This window comes from Eumetopias jubatus, unplaced genomic scaffold (assembly GCF_037043125.1).
Source record: "Eumetopias jubatus isolate StellerSeaLion01/CBP00866 unplaced genomic scaffold, mEumJub1_p1.0 scaffold_3, whole genome shotgun sequence".
In the NCBI taxonomy this organism is placed as follows: domain Eukaryota; kingdom Metazoa; phylum Chordata; class Mammalia; order Carnivora; family Otariidae; genus Eumetopias; species Eumetopias jubatus.
The window spans coordinates 1192444-1218018 of NW_028274809.1; the positions used below are offsets into that span (position 1 = coordinate 1192444).

General features: G+C 41.5%; 1 protein-coding gene across 5 annotated transcripts in view; it reads right to left on the reverse strand.

Annotated features, from left to right (window-relative positions):
- Positions 1 to 25575, reverse strand: part of FARP2 (FERM, ARH/RhoGEF and pleckstrin domain protein 2) — a 119082-nt gene that overhangs the window by 71641 nt on the left and 21866 nt on the right. The window lies entirely within an intron of this gene.

The window sequence follows — 25575 nt, forward strand, 5'->3', positions numbered from 1 at the left end:
CTACAAACTCTGTATGTGCTACTGTGGAATAAAGTCCAAGCCTGACGTTCAGTCAAGAAGGAAAAAAGGTTCCCCTTCTATCCAGTGTCTGTAATAGAACTCCATTTAGTAAAACACTCACACTGGATTTGCCATTTAGTGCTGAATGTGGGTGGTGGGTGGGACAAGCACTTTCACTTTTACCTTATTTACTAACTTCTGTAATGTCTAAATTTTTCATCAATGGGCATCTGTCATTTTTTAAAAGAGTCTGAGAGAGAGAGACAGAGATAGCAACAGAGATATTGAGAGAGAGTATGAGAGGGGAGCAGAGGGAGAAGCAGACTCCTCTCTGAGCAGGGAGCCTGACACGGAACCCAAGACCCTGGGATCATGACCTGAGTCGAAGGCAGATGCTTCACCAACTGAGTCACCCAGGTGCCCCTGGCACCTGTCATTTTTGCAGTGAGAAAATAATGTATGTATGTGGGAAGAAAGGCAAATCTCCATTGTTCCAAAGGATATCATGTTCCTTTAAGTTTAACCAGCAGACTTTCTTGCTGTGTACCCAAGATGTGTTTACACTCCTAAAATGAGAATTCTTACGTGAAGATACAAAAATCTGCACTGTGTTGTGACAAAGAAGCGCGCAGCGAATCACAGCACAATATACACCTCATGGGAATGGAAAGGTGGGCTGCAAAGAGGTCCTACACTGACAATACATCTCATAGAGAACAGAAGAGCAAGTCTTCTGGATGTAAGTACTATAACGTCACCTCTTACAAGGATCATGGTAGGGGCTCACTCTGGGGTGGTGGGTGCCTGAAGAGGCACGCGGGGCTAGTGTGCCCACTGTGCTCTCATAGAGAACGCCCTCGCACTAGGGCTACTTGGACAGATGTGCAGTCAAATCCCCTCAGTGGTGAACTGGTCAGAGATCATAGAAATCATGGAGTCTGCTGCAACTCCTCTAACACTAAACACTCGTCCCCAGGAAGCTCTCCCACAGCCATGTCCCCTCCCCCAAGACTGGAGGGGTGTGCACTTGGGGAGCACCACAGGAGGGAACACCCTCACAGTGTGGTATGCACGGCCCCACACAACCTGGCCTCACCCATCCAGTGGCGACCTGGATACCCAGTTGCTCCCTCACAGGGAAACACCCTCTCCCCCTCTGTCAGTCTCCAGTAGACCCTCTGAGAACCTGAGGAGTTCATTACCTCAAGGGTAAGGTCCCCTTAATTTCAGTCAGCTCCACTTCACTGCCACATCCCTTGGTACTTATCCCTAGCACCATGCTTGGGGCATTGTTGTTCACCTATCTATTTGGGTGCATTCCTACTACTAGATGGTCAGAGACTGTGTCATCCATCCTTGAATCTCCAGGCCCACCACATGGGTTGGTACGCCACCGATAGGCCCAAAACATCCACAACTGCTCTGCTACGCTCTCCTTTTTCAACCGCATGGTCACCCTCTGTGGTGTAGTGGTAGGATTAACAGCCCTACCCAAGCCCTCTACCCACAGTTAGTACAGCCTGAGTTTGGTCCAGGAGGCCTGCCCAACTGACTAAGGGATGCCGTGTATCAAGTGTGCAGACACACATTCATGATGCACCAGCGTCCAAACCCAGAACAGGGTTTTTAAAACTGGGCATAAAAATACATTTAATTATGCATTTCTGTTTTAATATACACACATATACACACAGGTATCCAAACACACATATACATATGTATGTGTGTTTAACTCCTGGATTGGAGTAAATTTTACTGAAGTAAAAAAGCTCTCCCAAGTCAATTATCCTATGTTAAGCAAAGAAAAAGAACTTTGTATTCTGTGTCACCTGAAATACATACTGAACTCCTAAAAAAACCAGCAGAATCAGGTGTTTCCACAAACCATGTAGGGACAGACATTTCCAAAGCTATTTAAATTGGTCTGAAGTATGGTGGGTCATGGCAGTGGTCTCTTCTCAATCTCTTTCTTGGGAAAGAACCCCCAAACTCCATACAAACACACATACAACCCCAAGAGAAAAATTCCAAGTTATAGGTATCAGTGAAAATATCCTGAGTAAGGGGCCCCCGGGGTGGCTCAGCTGGTTGAGCATTTGACTCTTGGTTTCGGCTCAGGTCATGATCTCAGGGTCCTGAAACTGAGCCCCATGTGGGGCTGCACTCTGGGCATGGAGCCTGCCTAAGATTCTTTCTCTACCTCTCCCTCTGCACCCAACCCGCCTCTCTCCAAAAAAAAAAAAAAAAAAAAAAAAAATCCTGAGTAAAATACCAGCAAACATAATCCAACAACTCAAAGATTAATATACCATAACCAAGTAAAATTAATAAAAAAACAGGATAATTCAATACAGTAACAGCACAATTATCACTATATCATGTGAGTAGATCTGTCAGAAAAAAAAATCCTAGGATTATTCTCAGAATCTGAAAAGCTGAGAAGGCATCTGATAAAATTCAATTTCTACTCTTGATATAAATTAAAAAAAAATATTTTTTATTTATTTGACAGAGAGACAGAGAGACAGCGTGTGTGTGCATGTGCATCTGCAGGGGGAGCGGCAGCAGGAGAGGGAGAAGCAGACTTCCTGCTGAGCAGAGAGCCCAACAAAGGGCTCCATCCCAGCACCCTGGGATCATGACCTGAGCCGAAGGCAGATGCTTAACCAACCGAGCCACCCAGGTGCCCTTGTTGTAAATTCTTCTTCTTTTTTTTAATAGATTTATTTGACAGAGAGAGATCGTGCACAAGCAGGGGGAGTGGCAGGCAGAGGGAGAGGGAGAAGCAGACTCCCCGCTGAGCAGGGAGCCGGATGCGGGGCTCAATCCCAGGACCCCAGGATCAGGACCTGAGCTGAAGGCAGACACTCAATCGACAGGAGCCCCCTTGATTAAAAAAATATATATATATTTTTTAAAGATTTCACCCATTTTTTGACAGAGAGAGACACAGCGAGAGAGGGAACACAAGCAGGGGGAGTAGGAGAGGGAGAAGCAGGCTTCCCGCGGAGTAGGGAGCCCGATGTGGGGCTCAATCCCAGGACCGTGGGACCATGACCTGAGCTGAAGGCAGACGCTTAACGACTGAGCCACCCAGGCGCCCCCCTTGATAAAAATTCTTAATAGGAAGAAAAAGTGATTCTTTAACATTTAACAAGATGAGGGGAGGCCGCTCCCAACAGTATACTCAATCACTGCTATGTGACACCAACATCAAAATAGAGAAAGAAATGAGAGGTAAAAAATCAGAAAGGAAGCAAAACTATCATTATTTGTAGACATGATAATTTACTTTGAAAACCCAAGAACATCAACTAGAAAACGATTATGAAAAAGATGGAATTCAGTTAGGTGGTGGGGGAAAAATTTCTATAAATACATCAAAACAGCCTTCACCTACACACAATTAACCACCATTTTCAGGACAGAAAGGAAGAAAACAACCACATTTGTAACAGCCACAAAAGAGTTGAAGTGTCTTAGAATAAACCTAACAAAAGAAAGCTTCATGGAGAAAGTTTTATGAGAGAAAAAGGGGACCACAGAAAGGGTGTGGAGAGGTGTAGGGCACACGGTTTTCTTGCACACAAACACCCTCACAGAGGGGTCAGTGCTCCTTGAATTAAGCCAGATTCCATGTTGTCCTAATAAAAGGATTAAAAGGATTCTCTGAGGAACCTGATAGGCTAATTCTACAGTTGGTATTATTTTTTTTAAATGCAAGCATGCCAATGAAAAAGAAAAATAGGTGAGAACTAGCCTTACCAGATATTCAACCTGTTGAAAACCATAGTAATTAAAATGTTTGGTACTGGTGCCTGCCCACATAGACAAATAACTAGAACAGATTAGGAGATGAAGAAATATATCCAAATATGTGAAGTACTGGAGTGCCTGATAAATGTGATATTTCAGGTCAATCAGTGGGAGGAACACATATTATCCAGCAGAAACCACTTGGTGTCCCTCTGGAAAAAACAAGGTTGTACCCTTACCTCACATAATAATTTCAAGATGAGTAAAATATCTAAACACAAAAAAATCCACTCATCAAAGTCCTGCAATGAGAGAGTTTTGTTTCAGACTCTATGGGGGGAAAGGCCATGTTCAGGACACGCCGGAAGTTCAGCACCCTAACAAGGGGCTTGAGAAATGGGGGACAGCAAATAAAGTGCTCAAGAAGCTGCCGCCGTGGGAGCCCAGCTGGCTGGGGGCTGTGAGTTGGAGCGTCACAGTGGATGCAGGGCGGACTTAAAAATACAGTCTCTTAAGGGGTGTATCTTAAGGGGACTGAGCTGGCTGGCTCAGTCTGTTAGGTGGCCAGCCAACTCTTGATTTTGGCTCGGGTCATGGTCTCGGGGCCCTGGGATGGAGCCCCACATCAGACTCCTTGCTCAGCAGGGTGTCTCTTTGAGGATTCTCTCTCCCGCTCCCACTGTCCCTCTCCCCTACTCGCAGTGTCTCTCCCCCTCTCTCAAATAAATAAATCTTAAAAAAAAAAATCTTGGGCCATCTGGGTGGCTCAGTCGGTTAAGCATCTGCCTTCAGCTCAGGTCATGATCTCAGGGTCCTGGGATCAAGTCCCGCGTCAGGCTCCCTGCTCAATGGGGAGCCTGCTTCTTCCTCTCCCTCTGTCTGCCACTCTGCCTACTTGTGCTCTCTTTCTCTGTGTGGAATAAATATATAAAATCTTAAAAACAAAAACAAAACAAACCCAATCTTAAAAAAAAAAGAAAGACAAGAAACTGCTGTCAAGTCAAAGACACACACAGAGCAAACAACTCATGTCACAGCAAAGTGCAAATTTCTTTAAAACACACCAGACTGCAAGGGCGCCTAGGATTGAGCCCTGCATCAGGCTCCCTGCTCAGCAGGGAGTCTGCTTCTACATCTGCCCCTCCGCCCCGCGTGTGTTCTCTCTCTCAAATAAACAAAGTCTTAAAAAGAAATAAGTAAAACACACCAGACTATAAACAACAGTAAGTAAAAAGATTATGAAATGATGAGAACAATGGGCAAAAAGACATGCTGTTCACAAGCACAGAAGCCTAAGTGATGCTTGCATACACAGAGAGCCTTGCTGCGACTCATGACCAGAGGTGCATGGGTCAGAATCAGGCAGAGGTCTCGTGGTGTTGATCAGAACTCAGAGTCTGACACGCCATGTGAGCAAGCGTGGCCAAGTACTCCCACATAGGGCCGTGGGCAAACCGCTGCTCCTGATGCTGTGCAGGCCTGGTGGCCTACCTACTAAAATCTAAATGTCCACACCATTCTCCAAAAAATCCCACTCTGAGAAGAATTTCACAAGTGCAAACCCATGCATATAAAACAGTATTTGTTACAATAATGCTTCTAATAGCAAATGATTAAGCTACCCTAAATCTACCCCGACAGGACAGGTTAATAAACTGTGGCACATCCAGGGTTACACAAAAATGGAAAGACCTCCAAGATACACTGTTGAGGGAACAAAGCAAGGTGTGGAGCAATGCGTATACCACCATCTGTGCAGGGAATGCACACAGAGATGTAAATACGCAGACACACATATATATGTAGGTAAACGCTCTGGAAGGAGCACAGTAACTAGGAATGGTGGTTGTTTCTAGACAACTAAACTGTGTGACTGCATATCCTTTTATACTTTTTGAAATCTGTATCATCAGCATATACTAACTAATTTTTAAGAAGCCTATGTGATTTCTTAAAAATAAAAAAGTCGGCTCAGTATGGGTTGGGGAGGTGGGCCGTTTGTACAAAGGCACCAAGTGCAGGATACTGAAGCCCAGGTCGGGGGAGTGGTCACCCCTTAGTGAGGTGGTGGGTAGGAGTGGAGGGAGGTAATGTCTTCAGAAGAAAACAGCCCACAGTAGGATGGAGAGCAGCAACAGGGACTATGTCTACGTGGGAGGATGGCCGGGCACAGAGAACCACAGCCCCTGGCTCTGTCCACTGAGAGATCCTGGGATCAGCAAGACTCAGGTCAGGAGCACATCTCAAACAGAAATCTTCCTTGGAGAAAGGGCTAATGCTAGGTCTGAGGCAGCGAGAGAGCAGGATGAACCCGGAGTGAACATTACCAGAAACAGGACCAACTGAAATTGTATACCATGTAAGAGAATGCAGTAAGGGCCCAGCATCCCTTCTGTGCGATCCCCGTATCTTAGTTCATCCAGGCTGCTATGCCACAGACTGGGTGGCTAAAACAACATACAATGATTTCTCAAGTTCTGGAGGCTAGGAGTCCAAGATCGAGGCACTGGCAGATTAGGTGTCTGGTGGAGGCCCGCTTTTGGCTTCAGAGATGGCTGTCTTTCAGCTGTGTCCTCACATGATGGAAGGGGCTGAGAGCTCTCTCTGAGCTCTCTCTTTTAGGGGCACTAATCCCATTTATGAGGGCTCCATCTTCATGATCTAATTCCCTCCCAAAGACCCTACCTCCAAATACCATCACCGAGGAGGTTAGGTTTTAACATATTAATTCTGGTGGACACAAACATTCAGTAGGTAACACCCTGCCATCATGGGGAAACAGCCAAGTCCATCTGAGACTCATCTACAAATCAAATGCTAATGAACTTCAAAAGTGTCCATGTTGTGAAAGTCACACAGGCTAGAGACCAGAGATGGGACTGTACAGACTGTACACTGGGTCATTTGTTAAAAAGGACACTAGTAGTGGGACCAACGGGGGAACGTGAACGGGGCCTGGGCACCTGGGGACCTGGGGACAGCAAGGGATCTGTGTTAATGTCCTGAAGTGTAATGAAGAACCTCCTTGTTTGTAGGAAATACACTTGAAGTATGAGAGTGCTGGCACATGGTGTTGGCAGCTTGCTCTCAAATAATTCAGGAAAGAAAAAAATCTTTGTACTATTTTTGCATTTTTTTTGTAAGTTTGAAACTGCTTCAAAATAAAACCTTCAAAAATAAAAAATACAGAAATTTAGCTAGCAGCTGAAAACAAAAAAGTCTAAATTATACTATCAGAATTAATAAATGAACTTAGCAAGGTCAGAGAATGTAAAGTCAATGCATAAAAAGCAATTCTATTTCTATAAACTGGTAATAAACAGCTGGAGAGTGAAATCTAAGACATGCCATGTATGGTGGAAAGACCCAGAAGTCTGCTATACCGAAAATTATAAAACACTGCTGAGAAAAGCTGAAGAAGACCTAACCACCTGGAAGGATATGGTCGATATCCTCCAATCTACGAACATGGCACATCCCTCCACATAAGACATCAATGCTCCCCATGTGAACCACACATTCAATGCCATTCCAATTAAAATCCCAGCAGCTTGCGTTCATAGAAATTGACAAACAGATTAAAAAACAATATAGATACCAAAGCCTGGTAAGCAAAGACAATCTTAAAGAAGAGCAAAGTTGGGCGACTTACACTGTCAGATATCAAGACTTATTCTAAAGCTGTAGTAATTAAGACAGTATGGTACTGGTGCAAAAACAGACCTGTGGAGCACATGAGAGCCCAGAAAGAGATCCCCACAAGCACAGTCATCTGATTTACAGCAAAGGCACAAGTGTAATTCAGTGCAGGAAGGACGGTCTTTTCAACAACTGGAGCTGACGGAAGTGAGTAACTATATGCGAAAAAAATGAACACAAATATTAATTCAGCACAAATCACGGAGAGGCAAACCTTAATAAAGCTTAGGGCAAGCATCATCTGCTCCTAAAATCCAGAAGTGCACCATCAGGTGGACTGTAGGACCCATATCCACTGTACATTCCCAAAGCAGCAAAGGAAAGGAGACTCTCTGAACTCTATACTGGAAAGGCCTTACAGACTGTGAAAGCACTGGCATCGTCAACAGATACAACGGAAGAAAACTGCCTTCACAACCCATTTCCCACAGAGGTAAGCAGCCACCCAAATTAGAACTGTGTTTCAAACACTAGGCTGGAGGAGAAACATCATTAAAAAAATAATATACAAAATATAGGTTAAAAACCAAAATTTTTTGTTCAGTGTTCCATTTTCCAGTTGGCCACAGTGTTAAAGTTCTACTCCAAGTTTAGACATAAAGGATATTGTTAAAAATTTACATAGACAAAAGTACCATTAAAGAGTTTGTCTGGATGGAAATGGACTACAAAATCTCAGCTAACAAAGTACTTCTTTATTCTTTGTCTTAAGCACTGTGGGAAAATTCTGGAAAAAGCTTGATTTAGTCCTTTGACTTGTTTGTTTCATATGCCCATTTACAGTTCATTTGCCAAATTATAACTCCTCCATCTACCCAGATGCCTACTATTATACAATTCATATCGCTACAGTTTCATTACTTAAAATTTTTCTCTAATAATTAGATCAAGGCCAAATTTCCTTTTATAATATTATGTTGTACAATGAAAATAATCTTGACATCTCACTGGAAACTGTAGCTATATTCATTCTAGATTCTTTGAAAGGTCACCAACATTTTTGATAGGCATTTCATTCCCACTCTGGCACACTTTCAAATCTTAGGCTCTCACATATTTCTAAAAAATGCTGTGCACCAGAGATACACCCAAACTGCATTAAAAGCCATAGGACTTGTGTTGAGTTTGAGAGCCTAAAGATATAATGGCCACTTCTGCTTATCAGAGAGGGGATTCTGTATCCTGAAAGAAGAAATGTATCCCCATGCATTCAGTGTTCTTGGACTGAAAAGATCATCTTGCACATAGATTATCTCTACCACAGGACACAGGCATAACATATGAGAGCTTATTTATCAATGGATCATTGGTACCCAGCTCTTTCTACAATAGTTTCTCTTAAAGTACTCAAGGAAACAGGACAATTTAAAATGCCCAAATTTGAACCTGTTAATATGGGTGAGCTAGGTATCCATCTATTGCTTCTATACTCCAAATCTACTCTTCTTTTGCCTTGCTTTGTGATACTGGGGCAGGCCCCTATAGACATCTCTCTTTTACAAGCTACCTTGTCAGGAAAGGGTGCTGGAGGATACAAGAAGAAGTTTCCCTCCCTGATTCTGGGGCTTTGGGCTTTCTTGCTACTATGGCCAATAGGTTGCTTCCCTGCTAGCCGTGTGCAGAAGACTCCACAGCTGCACCTTCCAGGGACTTCCTCTTCCACTCCAGTCCTGCCAGGGAGCAGCTTCCTGCCTGCCAGCCCATTCCCGTGGCACCTTAGCCAATACCTCCACCATCTGTAAGTCTGAACATTGACCTTGGGGGAAGAGACCTCTTCCAAGCTTGCACTGGTATCGGTTTCACTGCATTCTTCAGGATTCTCCCTTCCTCTTAGTAGTTAATCCCTGTTACTAGTTAATAATCATTTCTATCGCATTTCCCAGTTCAAATTACTGGTGTATTTTGTCTCCTGACTAGACCCTTAATAATTCAGCAGGGAGACCTTGGAAAATGCCCATGGTCAGCACAGCCTTAACATTTTTAGCCTGGAAAGAAGAGTTCTAAAATTGGGGGCAAACAAGTAAAATCTACAGTCGCCCTCCTGTAATTTGTCCAAGCTCAAGCTGTAGTTAGCACACCCACTGCCCTGTCATGGTAGCAGAAACTCAGCAGGACCAGGTGAGGCTCAACAGTGCAAGAATAATAATTAAACTGGGGTTCACTTAGGTACCTGTTCTGCTAGTTCCCTACTTAAGTCCCCAAATTTGTCAGGAAAAGAAAAAAACTGTGCCTTCAAGTGGCTCATAAATCGGGGAAGGTGGGTTTTAGCCTGAGGACACAGAATCAGTAATAAGCTTAACAGAGGAACCGGTGGAGTGCACAAAGAAAACTGAGGCATGAGCACAGAAGGGGATAAATGTGAAAGACTTTCTCATTATGGGGAATGACTGTTAAAGTCTCCTCACATCAGAGCCAGGGCACCTCAAAAAGGATACACGCCAAGAGAATGAGACCCAGCTTCATGACATTCATTGTTTCCCCCACCACATTTGTACACAGTGTATGTCAGCAGCCAAAGAAGAAACAGGCTATTTCTGATAAGTTTTAGAAGTGGGACCATCAACCCGTTATTTATTCTTTTTAAATTCCTTGTCTTTAACTTAGCATCAGAGAACAATCTCTTAGAGCAATCAGCCTCTTGGGTAATTCCTTTCTTTTTTCCTCATCAACAGAAGGTTTCTGGTGGCTTGCTTGACCTTACTTGTATGTACTTGTAAAAACTCATACACATAAAGGAAACCTGTCAGTGTGCCCTACCCACTCACCCAGCCAGGATCTTGGTCACTCCCATGGCCCTGCAGCCAGGCAACTGTCATTTTCAGAAAGGAAGTCTGCCTGGGAAAATCAACCTGCAGCCACTGCAAAGGTCAATGAAAACAATACTGATCAGTATGGCACCTCACTTGCAAAAATACATGGACAACCAAGAGTGAGCAGACACAGAGAACCAAATTCCTGAAATAGAGATATCAACCTGAAAAGCTGAGAAACTGACCCCAATAAAGAGAGAGAGTGGAGTATACCAAAGAAAATGGAGTAAGAAAAATTAAGGTCCTCAAAAAAGTCAATGTAATAGGACACAGCATTCATGAAATGAGGAGACTTTGGGGAAAAGAGAAGCAACTAATGAATTAAAAGGGGACATAAAAAGATAACTGTAGAAATGAAACCTCAACAGGAGGCCTGAATAACAAAATGAATAAAGTGTAACTCTGAACCAGTGGTGTGAAAAACAAAGGCAAACTTCTGGAGATAGAAGTAATGAGAGAAAAGTTTGAGTTCAGAACTGTGTCTGAGAGGGATTTCAGGATGGAGATGGTAAAGGGTACAAGGGGTGTGGGGCACACTGCAACAATCCAGAAAATACTCGGTGGCTTTTATTTTGAAGATGGTAGTGTAAGTTGTCATTTCCTCCATCTCTTGATAGAATCATTCAAAATCAAAAAAGAAAATAACAAAAATGTAAATACCATTTTCAGTAAAACTAGGAAAACTGCTAAATCCTGAATCAAAAAACTTGGCAGGAAGAGTGTCACTAGCCACAGACCCAGAGCTGGAGGGTGTAGGTATATATGGGAAGGCACAAACAAGATGCCAAGAAGCAAATTTCAGCAGAAGCCTCAAAGAGCACTGATCAACAGTGAAAGGTAGAACCTGGGGAGTAAAACCTAAATCCCTTGTTTGCAAAAAGGAGAGGTAATAGGCATTGGTAGCAGAGTCCAATTTTGGGCCTGTCTGGCTTTAGAAGCACAGGAGGCAGAACCAAATAAGAAATCAGAAGTAAGCTGCAAGAGTGGGACACAGTGTGAAAGGCTACACTGTGAAACACCCTACTGCCAGCTACTACCACTGGCTGAGAAGAAGTAAAGGCAAAACGAACTCACACACAAACCTCAGGTCACTGGATAAATTTCAAATTTCAACTAGGTTATAACCAGCCACCCATACAAGACTTTTTGAAAATAGCCATCTAGGAACAACTTATCTTCCCCAAACATGGGTAGTCAAATTAGAAACATCACTGCAAATATTCAAAGATATTCAAGATAAAAGAAACAAAATATGAAACAAATGTAAGATGAACACTCAAAAGAAAAATGTTGCCTCTTAGCAGACGACACTGTGACCAAAATTTCATCATGAGATTCTTTAAAAAGTTAATAAAGCAACTGCCTCTGTAAATCAAGAGCACAAAGCAGAGATGTAAGAGCTCTAGACAAGATAACATCTATCAGAGAAAAACAATCACCTGGGTGACAGTTCCTCTGTACCTGTTTTCTAGTTGTGTGACTTTGGGCAATATTTTAACTTGGGTCACTTGTCTTTATTATTGAGTTATAAGTAATTATAAATTCCTTCTCAGATACAGAATTTGCAAATATTTTCTCCACTCTTTTAACTTTCTCAATAGTACTATTTCTAGCACAATTTTTTTTATTACTTTAATGAAGTCCAATTTACCCATTTTTTTCCCCTTGTCATTTCTGGTTTTGGTATCATACCTAAGAAATGATGGTCTAGCCTGAGGTCATGAAAATTTACTCCTAGGTTTTCCTCTAAGACTTTTATAGTTTTAGCTCAACATTTAGATCACTGATCCACTTTGACTTAGTTTTTGTGTGTGGTGTTAGGTAGGGTTCAGCTTCATTTGTAGAAGACTATTCATTCTCTGTGGAATTGGCTTACCACTGTTTTTATGGTATTTTCTTGAACTGTAAGGACTTATTTCTGGACTTTAAATTCTATTCCATTGATATCTATGTCTATATTTATGTCAGTACCACTATGAATTGATTACTGTGGCATTAGAGTAAGTTCTATGTGTGAGTCCTTCAACTTTCTTCTTTTCCAAAATTATTTTAGAATATTCTAGGTCTGCTGCATTTCCATATAAGTTTTAAAATCAGCTCGTTAGTTTCTGCAAAAAACCCAGCTGGGATTTTGATGGGGATCACATTAAATCTGTAGATCAGTTGAGGAGTATTGCCATCTTAATAATAAGTCTTCTGATCCAAGACTATGGGATATCTTTCCACTTACTTAGATCTTCTTTAATTTCTTGCAACAGTTTTCAGTGCACAATTTTTATAAAAGTTAATAGTTTCCCTGGAGCTTAGAACATTTCTGTTTGGAATTCTGTTGAATGGTCTCTCATGATCGTTGGAATCTGGGCTGTCCTGAACAGGGTATAAGGAAGTGCAGCAATGAAATGCAAAGCAAACCTGGACTTTCACAGCTGTGCTTTAGTTTTAATTTTTACTGCCTTTTGCTAGAAACACCAGAAACAGTTGCTAATAAGCATTTATATTGGTAAACAGCATCCTAAAAGAGAAGTGAATGATATACGTTCTCTAAGCCAAATCTTTGCCTTTAAACTTTAAGTATTTATTGAAGAAAAAAAAATCTGAGCATCTTCTGACATTTGGTTCTGCTGTTTAAAATTTTTCTTTAAAGATCATGTTTTTTTTTTCTAGAAAGTTATGAGGATGTGTCCACAAGCATCGCCTCTGGGGAATGAAGCAGGAGTCGCCATGAGACGTACCAGTTCCTTTCATTGTACCTTCATAGAACATTTGAGTGGTTTTGTAAGGCTTCTGTACTACTTCCAAAATAAAAACCAAAGATAATGTTTTCCATAAATACAGAGATTTATTGAATTTGTTTTTAGTACCATGTAGGGTTTTTTCCCTAATTAATGGATCTTTTCAGAGAAAACATGAAATTTGGTTCTATCTCCTGTAAGTATTTCTACTAGACAGGCCAAATGTAAATGCAGAATGGAATGGAGATTCAAGTATTTTTAGGACTTTACATATATTATCGTGTTTAGTTTTTAGGAAAAATTGCAATGTAAAAACCAGCAAATATTTTTGTAGCGGGATTCAACATAAATACTCTACAACTATAATTTAAGCTTTAAAACATAGGAAAATGGATGGACAATGCAAAATGGAGGATAAACAAATCAGTGGGTTGTATTTTTTTTCTTTTTTATTAACAAAAATGTATTATTTGTTTCAGGGGTACAGGTCTGTGAGTCAAGTGTCTTACACAATTCACAGTGCTCACCATAGCACATACCCTCCCCAATGTCCATCACCCAGCCACCCCATCCCTCCCACCCCCCTCCACTCCAGCAACCCTCAGTTTGCTTCCTGAGATTAAGAGTCTCTTATGGTTTGTCTCCCTCTCTGGTGTCGTCTTGTTTCACTTTTTCCTCCCTTCCCCTATGATCCTCTACCTTGTTTCTCAAACTTCTCATATATATATATATATATATATATATATATATATATATATACATATAATTATTGTCTTTCTCTGACTGACTTATTTCGCTTAGGATAATATCCTCTAGGTTCCATCCATGTCGTTGCAAATGGCAAGATTTCATTTCTTGAAGGCTGCATAATAGTCCATCGTATATATATATACCACACCTTCTTTATCCATTCATCTGTTGATGGACATCTAGGCTCTTTCCATAGTTTGGCTATTGTGGACATTGCTGCTATAAACATTGGGATGCACGTGTCCCTTCGGATCCCTACATTTGTATCTTTGGGGTAAATACCAGTAGTGCAATTGCTGGGTCATAGGGTAGCTCTATTCTCAACTTTTTGAGGAACCTCCATACTGTTTTCTAGAGTGGCTGCATCAGCTTGCATTCCCACCAACAGTGTAGGAGGGTTCCCTTTTCTCTGCATCCTCGCCAACATCTGTCATTTCCTCAGTGGTTAATTTTAGCGATTCTGACTAGTGCGAGGTGGTATCTCATTGAGGTTTTGATTTGGATTTCCCTGATGCCAAGTGATGTGGAGAACTTTTTCATGTGTCTGTTGCCCATTTGGATGTCTTCTTTGTAGAAATGCCTTTCATGTCTTCTGCCCATTTACTGATTGGATTATTTGTTCTTTGGGTGTTGAGTTTGATAAATTTTTTTTTATATTTTATTTATTTATTTGAGAGAGAGAGAATGAGAGATAGCACAAGAGGGAAGAGGGTCAGAGGGAGAAGCAGACTCCCTGCTGAGCAGGGAGCCCGATGCGGGACTCGATCCTGGGACTCCAGGATCATGACCTGAGCCGAAGGCAGTCGCTTAACCAACTGAGCCACCCAGGCGCCCTTGATAAGTTCTTTATAGATTTTGGATACTAGCCCTTTATCTGATATGTCATGTGCAAATACCTTCTCCCATTCTGTCTTTTGGTTTTGTTGACTGTTTCCTTTGCTGTGCAAAAGATTTTTATCTTGCTGAAGCTCCAGTAGTTTATTTTTTACCTTACTTCCCTTGCCTTTCACAATGTTTCCAGGATGAAGTTGCTGCAGCTGAGGTCAAAGAGGTTGCTGCTTGTGTTCTCCTCAAGGATTTTGATGGATTCCTGTCTCACATTTAGGTCTTTCAACCATTTTGAGTCTATTTTTTTGCATGGGGTGTAAGGAAATGGTCCAGTTTCATTCTTCTCCATGTGGCTGTCCAGTTTTCCCAACATCATTTACTGAAGAGACTTTATTTCCACTGGATATTTTTTCCTGCTTTGTCGAAGATTAGATGACCACAGAGTTGAGGGTCCATTTCTGGGCTCTCTATTCTGTTCCACTGATCTATGTGTCTGTTTTTGTGCCCGTACCACACTGGCTTGATGATGATAGCTTTGTAATAGAGCTTGAAGTCCGGAATTGTGATGCCACCAGCTTTGCTTTCCTTTTTCAACATTCCTCTGGCTATTCAGGGTCTTTTCTGGTTTCATACAAATTTTAAGATTATTTATTCCATTTCTCTGAAAAAAGCTGATGGTGTTTTGATAGGGATTGCATTAAATGTGTAGATTGCTCTAGGCAGCATAGACATTTTCATAATATTTGTTCTTCCATGGAACGTTTTTCCATTTCTTTGCGTCTTCCTCAATTTCTTTCATGAGTATTCTATATCTGAGTACAAATTCTTTGCCTCTTTGGTTAGATTTATTCCTTTGTATCTTATGGTTTTGGGTGCAATTGTAAATGGGACTGACTCAATTTCTCTTTCTTCTGTCTTGTTGTTGGTGTATAGAAATGCAACTGATTTCTGTGCATTGATTTTATATCCTTCCACTTTACTGATTATTATTAGTTCTAGCAGTTTTGGGGTGGAGTCTTTTGGGTTTTCCACATACAGTATCATATCATCTGCAAAGAGTGAGAGTTTGACTTCTTTGCCAATTCGGATGGCTTTTATTTCTTTTTGTTGTCTTATTGCTGAGGCTAGGACTTCTAGTACTATACTGAACAGCAGTGGTGATAGTGGACATCTCTGCCACGTTCCTGACCCAAGGGGAAAAGTTCTCAGTTTTTCCCCACTGAGAAGGATATTTGCTGTGGGTTTTTCATAGATGGCTTTTGTGATATTGAGGTACGTACCCACTATCCCTACACCGTGAAGAGTTTTAATCAAGAAAGGATGCTGTACTTTGTCAAATGCTTTTTCTGCATCTACTGAGAGTATCATATGGTTCTTGTTTTTTCTTTTAAAAAATGTATTGTATCACATTGATTGATTTGCGGATGTTGAACAAGGCTTGCAGCCCAGGAATGAATTCCACTTGGTCGTGATGAATAAGCCTTTTAATGTACTTCTGGATCCTACTGGCTAGTATTTTGGTGAAAATTCTTGCATCCATGTTCATCAGGGATATTGGTCTGTAATTCTCTTTTTTGATGGGGTCTTTGTCTGGTTTTAGGATCAAGGTAATGCTGACCTCATAAAATGAGTTTGGAAGTTTGCCTTCCATTTCTATTTTTTGGAACAGTTTCAGAAGAATAGGTATTAATTCTTCTTTAAATGTTTGGCAGAATTCCCCTGGGAAGCCATCTAACCCTGGGCTCTTGTTTGCTGGGAGATTTTTGATTACTGCTTCAATTTCCTTAGTGGTTATAGGTCTGTTCACGTTTTCTATTTCTTCCTGGTTCAGTTTTGGTAGTTGATACATCTCTAGGAATGCATCCATTTCTTCCAGATTATCTAATTTGCTGGCATATATTGCTCATAATATGTTCTTATAATTGTTTGTATTTCTTTGGTGTTGGTTGTGATCTCTCCTCTTTCATTCATGATTTTATTTATTTGGGTCATTTTTCTTTTTGGTAAGTCTGGCCAGGGGTTTATCAATCTTGTTAATTCTTTCAAAGAACCAGCTGCTAGTTTCATTGATCTGTTCTACTATTCTTTTGGTTTCTATTTCATTGATTTCTGTTCTGATCTTTATTATTTCTCTTCTCCTGCTGGGTTTAGGCTTTATTTGCTGTTCTTTCTCCAGCTACTTTAGGTGTAGGGTTAGGTTGTGTATTTGAGACCTTTCTTGTTTCTTGAGAAACGTTTGTATTGCTATATACTTTCTTCTTAGGACTGCCTTTGCTGCATCCCAAAGATTTTGAACAGTTGTGTTTTAATTTTCATTTGTTTCCGTGAGTTTTTTAAATTAATCTTCTTTAATTTCCTGGTTTCTTTAGTAGGATGCTCTTTAGCCTCCATGTATTTGAGCTCTTCCAACTTTCCTCTTGTGACTGAGTTCTGGTTTCAAAGCACTGTGGTCTGAAAATATGCAGGGAATGATCCCAATCTTGTGGTACCGGTTGAGACCTGATTTGTGACCCAGGATGTGATCTATTCTGGAGAATGTCCCATGTGCACTGAGAAGAACGTATACTCTGTTGCTTTGGGATGGAATGTTCTGAATATGTCTGTGAAGTCCATCTGATCCAGTGTGTCATTTAAAGCCTTTATTTCCTTGTTGATCTTTTGCTTAGATGATCTGTCCATTTCAGCGAGGGTGTGTGTGTGTTAAAGTCCCCTACTATTATTGTATTATTGTCGATGTGTTTCTTTGATTTTGTTATTAATTGGCTTATGTAACTGGCTGCTCCCATGTTAGGGGCATAGATATTTAAAACTGTTAGATCTTCTTGTTGGATAGACCCTTTAAGTATGATATAGTGTTCTTCTTCATCTATTAGAGTCTTTGGTTTAAAATCTAATTTGTCTGATATAAGGATTGCCACCCCAGCTTTCTTTTGATGTCCATTACCATGGTAAATGGTTTTCCACCCTCTAAAGACACCACTTTAAATCTGGAGGTGTCTTTGTGTCTAAAATGAGTCTTTTGCAGACAGCATATCGATGGGTCTTGTGTTTTTATCCAATCTGATACCCTGTGTCTTTTGATTGGGGCATTTAGCCCATTTACATTCAGGGTAACTATTGAAAGATATGAATTTAGGGCCATTGTATTGCCTGTAAGGTGACTGTTACTGTAAATTGTCTCTTTCCTTTCTGGTTTATGTTACTTTTAGGCTCTCTCTTTGCTTAGAGAACCCCTTTCAATATTTCTTGTAGGGCTGGTTTGCTGTTTGCAAATTTGTTTTAGTTTTTGTTTGTCCTGGAAGCTTCTTATATTTCCTTCTATTTTCAATGACAGCCTTGCTGGATATAATATTCTTGGCTGCATATTTTTCTCATTTAACGCCCTGAATATATCATGCCAGTCTTTCTTGGCCTGTCAGGTCTCTGTGGATAGGTACGCTGCCAATCTAATGTTTCTACCATTTCTACCGTTGTAGGTTAAACTAAAGCTGCTCTTGTCCCGAGCAGCTTTCAGGATTTTCTCTTTGTCTCTGAGACTTCTAAGTTTTACTAGTATATGTTGGGGTACTGACCTATTTTTATTGATTTTGAGGGGGGTTCTCTGTGCCTCCTGGATTTTGATGCCTGTTTCCTTCCCCAAATTAGGGAAGTTCTCTGCTATAATTTGCTCCAATATACCTTCTGCCCCTCTCTCTCTCTTTCTTCTTCTGGGATCCCAATTATTCTAATATAGTTTCATCTTATGGTATCACTTATCGCTCGAATTCTCCCCTCATGATCCAGTAGTTATCTTTTTCTCAGCTTCTTTATTCTCCATCATTTGGTCTTCTATATCACTGATTCTCTCTTCTGCCTCATTTATCCTAGCAGTTAGAGCCTCCATTTTTTATTGCACCTCATTAATAGCCTTTTTGATTTTAACTTGGTTAGATTTTAGTTCTTATATTTCTTCAGAAAGGGATTCTCTACTATCTTCTATGCTTTTTTTAAGCCCAGCTAGTATCTTTATAATCATCATTCTGAACTCTAGTTCCAGCATCTTACTAATGTCCGTATTGATTAGGTCCCTGGCAGTTGGTACTGCCTCTTGTTCTTTTTTTTTTTTTAATTTTTATTTATTTATTTGACAGAGAGAGACACACAGCGAGAGAGGGAACACAAGTAGGGAGAGTGGGAGAGGGGGAAGCACGCTTCCCGCGGAGCAAAGGGCCTGATGCGGGGCTCGATCCCAGGACCCGGGGATCATGACCTGAGCCAAAGGCAGACGCTTAATGACTGAGCCACCCAGGCGCTCCTCTTGTTCTTTTTTTGAGGTGAGTTCTTCCGTTTTGTCATTTTGTCCAGAGAAGAATAGATGAATGAGAGAACAAAATGCTTAAAGGGTAACAATGACCCCAGAAAAACATACACTAAACAAATCAGAAGAGACCCGAAACTGGGAGGAAAAGAAAAAAAAAAAAAGAATATGATCACGTTGGTGAATAGAACAGAGCCACACAGTAGATTCTGGGTGTATTTTGTTCTATTAGAAGAAACTGCTCCCCAAAATTTTAAGGAAAGAAAAACTTATATATATATACAAAAATAAGGTTAAATATGATGAAGGGATGGAATATGACTGTAAAGATGAAAATTAAAAAAAGATTTTAAAAAAGGAATTGATAAGACGTTGGTTGAAAAAGGAAAGAAGAAAAATTCAAAAGAAAAAAAGAAAAAGAAAGAATAAAGAAAATTAAAAAAAAATTAACTTTGAAAGACTAAAAGAGCCATGGGAAAAAAAGCCATGAATTCTATGTGCTGTATTCCCCTAGTGCTGGAGTTTTGCAGTTCTCATTGATTGGTAAACTTGGTCTTGGCTGGATGTTCTCGCTGATCTTCTGGGGGAGGGGCCTGTTGCAGTGATTCTCAAAAAATGTCTTTACCCTAGGTGGAATTGCCCCACCCTTGCCAGGGGCCAGGCTAACTAATACACTCAGTATTGCTCAGTAACTTTCGTTCCCTGAAAACTTTTTGTACAGCTTTAGAGGATGAGAGTGAAAATGGTGGCCTCCCAATCTCTGGCCCTGGAGGAGCTGAGAGCTCGGGGCCCCACTCCTCAGTGAGCCCTCAGAGAAAAGCATTCAGTCATTCCTTGTCTCCCTGGTCTCCAGTTGCACTCTGTGCTCACCTGGCCTGTGACCAAATGTTTCTATCTCCGGCACAAGACCCCTTTTGTAGTCTCCAAACCCAGCAGATTCCTGGGGTGTGCTCCCGTGCCACTCCTCCCAGGGGAGGAAGGTGAGTCTCCCTGGATCTGCCGCCTGTTGGGTCCCTGCTCGAAGAGCAGTGGCCTGACTGTGCCACGAATCATGGTTTATGGCAACCCTGAGCTGAGAGCCCACTCCTCAGCTCCATCTTTGCAGCTGGCTTCCCCGCTCCGATACCTGGGAGCTCTGCCACACTCAGGCACCCCCCTGGTCTTTCTGTGACCCCAAGGGTCCTGAGACCACACTGTCCCAAGGAGGGTTCCGTCCCCCCACCTAGCCACTGGAGCGACGTCCCTCAGCAGAGCAGACTTCTAAAAGTTCTGATTTTGTGCTCCGCTGCTCTATCACTTGCCAGTAGCCGGCTGATGGGAGGCTCCTTCCCGCCCCGCGGTCTATCTTCCCATATATCGCCTCGGATTGACTTCTCCGCACATCCTACCTTGCAGAAAGTGGTCACTTTTCTGTTCATAGAATTGCTGCTATTCTTTTCTTCGATCTCCTGTTGAGTTTGTAGGTTTTCAGAATGGTGTGCTAACTATCTAGCTGAATTCCTGGGACCAGATGAAATTTAGGTCTCCTACTCCTCTGCCATCTTGCTCCAGTGGACTGTATTTTAATTATAATTTTATTGTACTTGGGAATTTGCAATTATTTTTTTTAAAGACTTTATTTATTTGACAGAGAGAGATACAGCGAGAGAGGGAATACAAGCAGGGGGAGGGGGAGAAGGAGAGGGAGAAGTGGGCTTCCCAAGGAGCAGGGAGCCGGATGCGGGGCTTGATCCCAGGACCCTGGGATCATGACGTGAGCCGAAGGCAGACGCTTAACGACTGAGCCACCTGGGTGCCCCAAGAGAGAGAGAATCTTAAGCAGACTCTGCACTGAGTGCAGAGCCTGATGTGGGTCAACCTCATGACCCTGAAATCACAACATTAGCAGAAACCAAGAGGCAGATACTTAACCAAATGTGCCACCCAGGCTCCTCTCCTCTGTACTCTTTTATTTTGACTGAATTTTTTACTGTGAACATGTATTAATTTTATAATTAAAAAAATACAAAAACTTCCTAGGGCAGAAAATGCAAAACAAAACAAAAAAAACCCAGAAAACAACATAAAACACTATTATTTTATAAATCAAATTGACTTGAATAATTAAAAATAATAGCATTAATTTCTAAACTGCAGAAAATTTACAGCAATACAAAACTTTGTTTTTCCAGAACTTTATGGAAACAATTTTCCAAAACAAGTCTGCCCTCTCTAGTGCTCTTAGTTCTCTCCACATTTGATTCCACTAAATAAGAAAAAAAATGGACCCATTGTAAAACCTGTGTTCTCAGCAAGAGTTTGTCTTGCAAGGCATTTATTTTTACTCTTTATGTTAACATACTAAGAAGTTCAATTTTATATGATGTTACTACTTCTATATAATTTATGATTTCATTTCATAATACAATTTGCGTTCATTTAGGTCATTTTTATTATTTTGCATGGTTTTAAAGATGTAAGACTGATGTAAATTAAAGCCAGAAGCAAGCAGCCATGGAGCTGAATGTCCTTGATTTACATAAGTTTGATTTAAAAGAGCTCACTATGTATTTTTGACATGTATGTTCCAACATATTTTGCAGGAAGATAGCAATGTCTAGAGCCTTAAAGTCATTCTGAGTTGTCTTAACAAAAATTACTTTAATACGAAAATACCTGGTTTTTCTTCTGCTACAAAATTCGGACTTTATCATTTTCAAATATCAACACATGCAAATAAAAAGGAAAAAAAGGAAAAAAGCATACCGTCACATATTAGTAAAGACAAAACAAATCCAGAAAGTATAATTATGAAGATATCTTCGAAGAAACATCATGAATATTTAAATACGGAATACTAAGAATGTATTTTTCATAATCAGGAACATGAGACTTTAGGAAAAAAAAGATATTTTAGACTAATCAATAAACTTATTTTACAGAAGGCTAAACTGAAGCTTTAGAGAAGGTTATTAGTTACAGGCAGGTGTTTAAGATTATGGAGTAAGGAAGAAAAAAATTTCTTTTTTCACTGTCATCAGAAAAACCCCTTAAGTAAGGGCTGGGATCCTCTCTGCCACTCTGGCAAAATGAAGCTGTGTTATATATACCATAAAATTACACACATAAAAGCATAAGATGTGTGCATAAGAACATTCCAGAGCATTCCAATAACAGCAGTTTGGAAGCACCAACAGATGTTTTCATGTTTCTCTTTAACGACTAGTCAAAGTCTCTAAAAATAAAAGCCCATAATTACTGCCACCCAGGAGCAAGGACCGAGGATAGTTTAAAAAAGCTGCCTCCTTGGCCAACAGCATGACACTTGTGATACTCACACTTCAACGTGAACCAGTATGAACAGAATCCCAGCAACACAGAAGGGCAAGGCTAGCACCTTCTGGAAGGTTAACAGGAATAGCCACCCCTGCCCTCGTGCATGAGAACACAGGCCACTCAAGGACACGGCAAGTACCCTCCACTTAGATGCTGACGATCTCTTCAGACTCCTTGCAACCCCAAACAGCTCCTGACCTACCTCCCAAAGCAGCTCTCCTCACGAGCCCCCATCTCAGACCCAAGCTGGCATCACCTTAGCTCTCTGGTTTCTGAGCCCACATCTTCTGCACAGCAAATCCTATAGGCTCCAGCTCCAAAATACTTCCAGGACGAAACTGACTGTGAGCACTTTCCTGTTCCTCCTCTCCACACTGCATCTCCACACCGCATCCTGGGTCAGGCCCTGACCGGGCTCTGATCCAGTCATCATACCCTTGGTACATTTCCGCCTGCACCTCAAGGCCCCTCATGTGCTGTTTCCAACCACTCTGAGAAGAGGTCCACGCCCCACCCCCCTCCCTGTTTTCTTTCCCTCCTGAGCACTGAGCATTCTGTGTTTTACCTTGCTTACTGCCAAGCTCCCACTGCAGAACTAGCGCTAAGGCGGAGCTCACTGTCCATCCTGCTCACCTCTGTACTTCCAGCTTCTGAAATGGTGCCTGGCAGATGCTCAGTAAGCACTGGCTCAACAAATGCCATCCTGAGAGCCACTGAGTCACAACAGCTCAAACCACAGTGACAGCCCCTTCCTGGGCATCAAATCTTTACGTGTCATTTCCATAAATTTTCTGTCCTTTTCGTCACTGTAACTGTCACTTTCTGTGAGGTCTCCAGCATTCCCTCTTATTGCCATCCTTTTTTCCTCCCACTTCAAACACAATTTATTTGCTATTTCCCTCCTAACTTCCCATTTTTTTGAAAACTTCAAATACAATGTAGAAATCTTTGTGAATCATGTTTCTGATAAGGGGCTAATATCCAGACTGTATAGAGAACTCTTAAAACTCAACAACAAACCCCAAACAACCCTATTTAAAAATGGGGAGAAGACTTGAACAGACATTTCTCCAAAGAAGATCTACAAATGGCCAAAAGACACACGAACAGATGTTTGACAACACTGATCACAGGCAAATGCAAATAAGAACCGCAAGGAGATACCACCTCATACCCATTAGCATGGATGCTATCAAAATAACAGCAACCAAGTGTTGGAGAGGATGTGGAAAATCTGGAACCCTTGTGCACTGTCGGTAAGAATGCAATATAGTACACCCACTGTGGAAAAACGGTCTGGGGAGTCCTCAAAAGTTAAACACAGAATCACCACATGATCCAGCAAGTCCACTTCTGGGCACACATCCAAAGAAAGAGGAAGCAGGGTCTTCATGAGATATCTGCACCCCTGTGTTCAGAGCACCGTTATCCCCGAGAGCTAAAGTGTTCATTGACAGATGAATGGATGAGCGAGATGTGGTCCATGCACACAGTGGAAGATGACTCAGCCTTAAAAAGGAAGCGAATTCGCACACCTGTTTCAGCAAGGCTGAACCCTGAGGACATCATGCTCTGCAATTAAGCCAGTCACCAGAAGACAAATAGTGTAGGATTCCACTCACATGGGACATGGAGAGTCGTCAGATTCAAAGGGACAGAAAGCAGAATTGTGGGCGCCCGGGGCTGGAAAGTCAGTGTTTCATGGGGACAGTTTAGTCTGACAAGATGAAAAGAGTTACGGAGAGGATGCAAGAGTGTGTGTGTATTTAATGCCCCCGAACCATGCGTGTAAAGGTGGCTAAGAGGCTATGTTTCCTGTCATGCGTATTTTACCACAATGAAAAAAGAACAAAAAAATGATGTAGATCAAATACCAGAAAAAAATCTCCCTAAACCCACAAAACAAAAAAGATAAAGTCATCTGATGAAATTGTGTAAAAAGCATAAGCTCTTGGCTATTAAACTGGAGATTTTATTAACAGTTATTATATGAACTGCTGATGAAGGGGAGAAATGAGCAGGGGTGCACACTGCTGGCGGCAGGGGAGGGGGTATGCTCCCGTCTGTGGAGAGCCATTTCACCACACGAATCACAGGCCTCAAAACTGCACAACACCCTCAGACGCAGAACTTCCACTTCTACATATTTATTTAAAGGAAATAATCAAGAATGTGTATAAAGATTTATTACAGAGAAATTGAAAACAGAAAACTATGTAGCCATTAAAAACTTCGAAAGAGTAACTACATAGAAAAATATTCATAATGTGTTAAGTTTAAAAATAGACTATAAAAAAATGCATGTAAGTCTGATTCCAATTTTATTTAATATATGTAGCAGGTAAAAGGTAAAAGAAGGGTTTTCAGAAAAATGTGAACGGCTGTTCCCTCTGGGTAGTTGTCCTTGGTTGTGGGCCATTTAAATTTTTCTATTTTTCTACAGTGAGTATGTACTATTTGTATAATGGAAATTAAATTACTTTGCAGGTCAATTCCATCTAAAACCTTAAGTGTCAGCAACCCCAAGTGACATCCTGGTTGGTCTTCCAGGTCCCACGCAGTGAGTAACAGTGTGGAGCCCCAGGTTTCTGTGAACACGTGAGGCAGGGGCCTCACCAGGGCACAGCTTCCCTGCGGATGTGGACATGCTGTCCATGTAAGTGCTGTCCTGTGAATGCATCACTGTGAGAGAACAATAAAACATGTACAAAACACTCTATAGAAATGAAAACGCAGGGGCACCTGGCTGGCTCCATTGGAAGAGTGTGTGGCTCTTCACCTCAGGGTCATGAGTTCAAGCCCCATATTGGGCATAGAGAGTACTAAAAGAAATAAACTTAAAAAAAAAACAAAACTGGAAAAGCAGAATACACTCTTTGAAGAAAGAGATAACTGTAATTCCACAATCAATTTTCTGGAGGATCTTGGTTACTTTCTATATCTGCGAGAGATCAATAACCTAGAATTAGCTTTCTTCATACTGAAAATGTGGGGATGGTATGACCCAGAAATGCTCCACAGAAATGAAACTCAGATGGGGCTGTGAAGAAGAGGATTTGTTTGTCTTTGTTCAATGATGAATGAATGAATGAATGAATGGAGGGGTAGGACCAGGAAAAAATGGCGTCAACAAATGTTTGGGAGCACTGGTGGGGAGGGCAGAATGCACCAACTCTTCTCAAAGCCACAGGCCCTGGTCCTGCCCGAATCACCTGAGGACCTGCTCAACCGCACAGCATGTCTTACAGGCACCCTGTGACCCAAATTTGGAGCCAGGTGTGGAAGGCCCCCAGAGGCTGGAGCAGCAGGAAGAAGGGCAAACTGTGATGCCCAGCTGGTGGCAGCAATCAGTCGGGCTCCCCACAGGGCCGGCACAGGCAGCAGCACC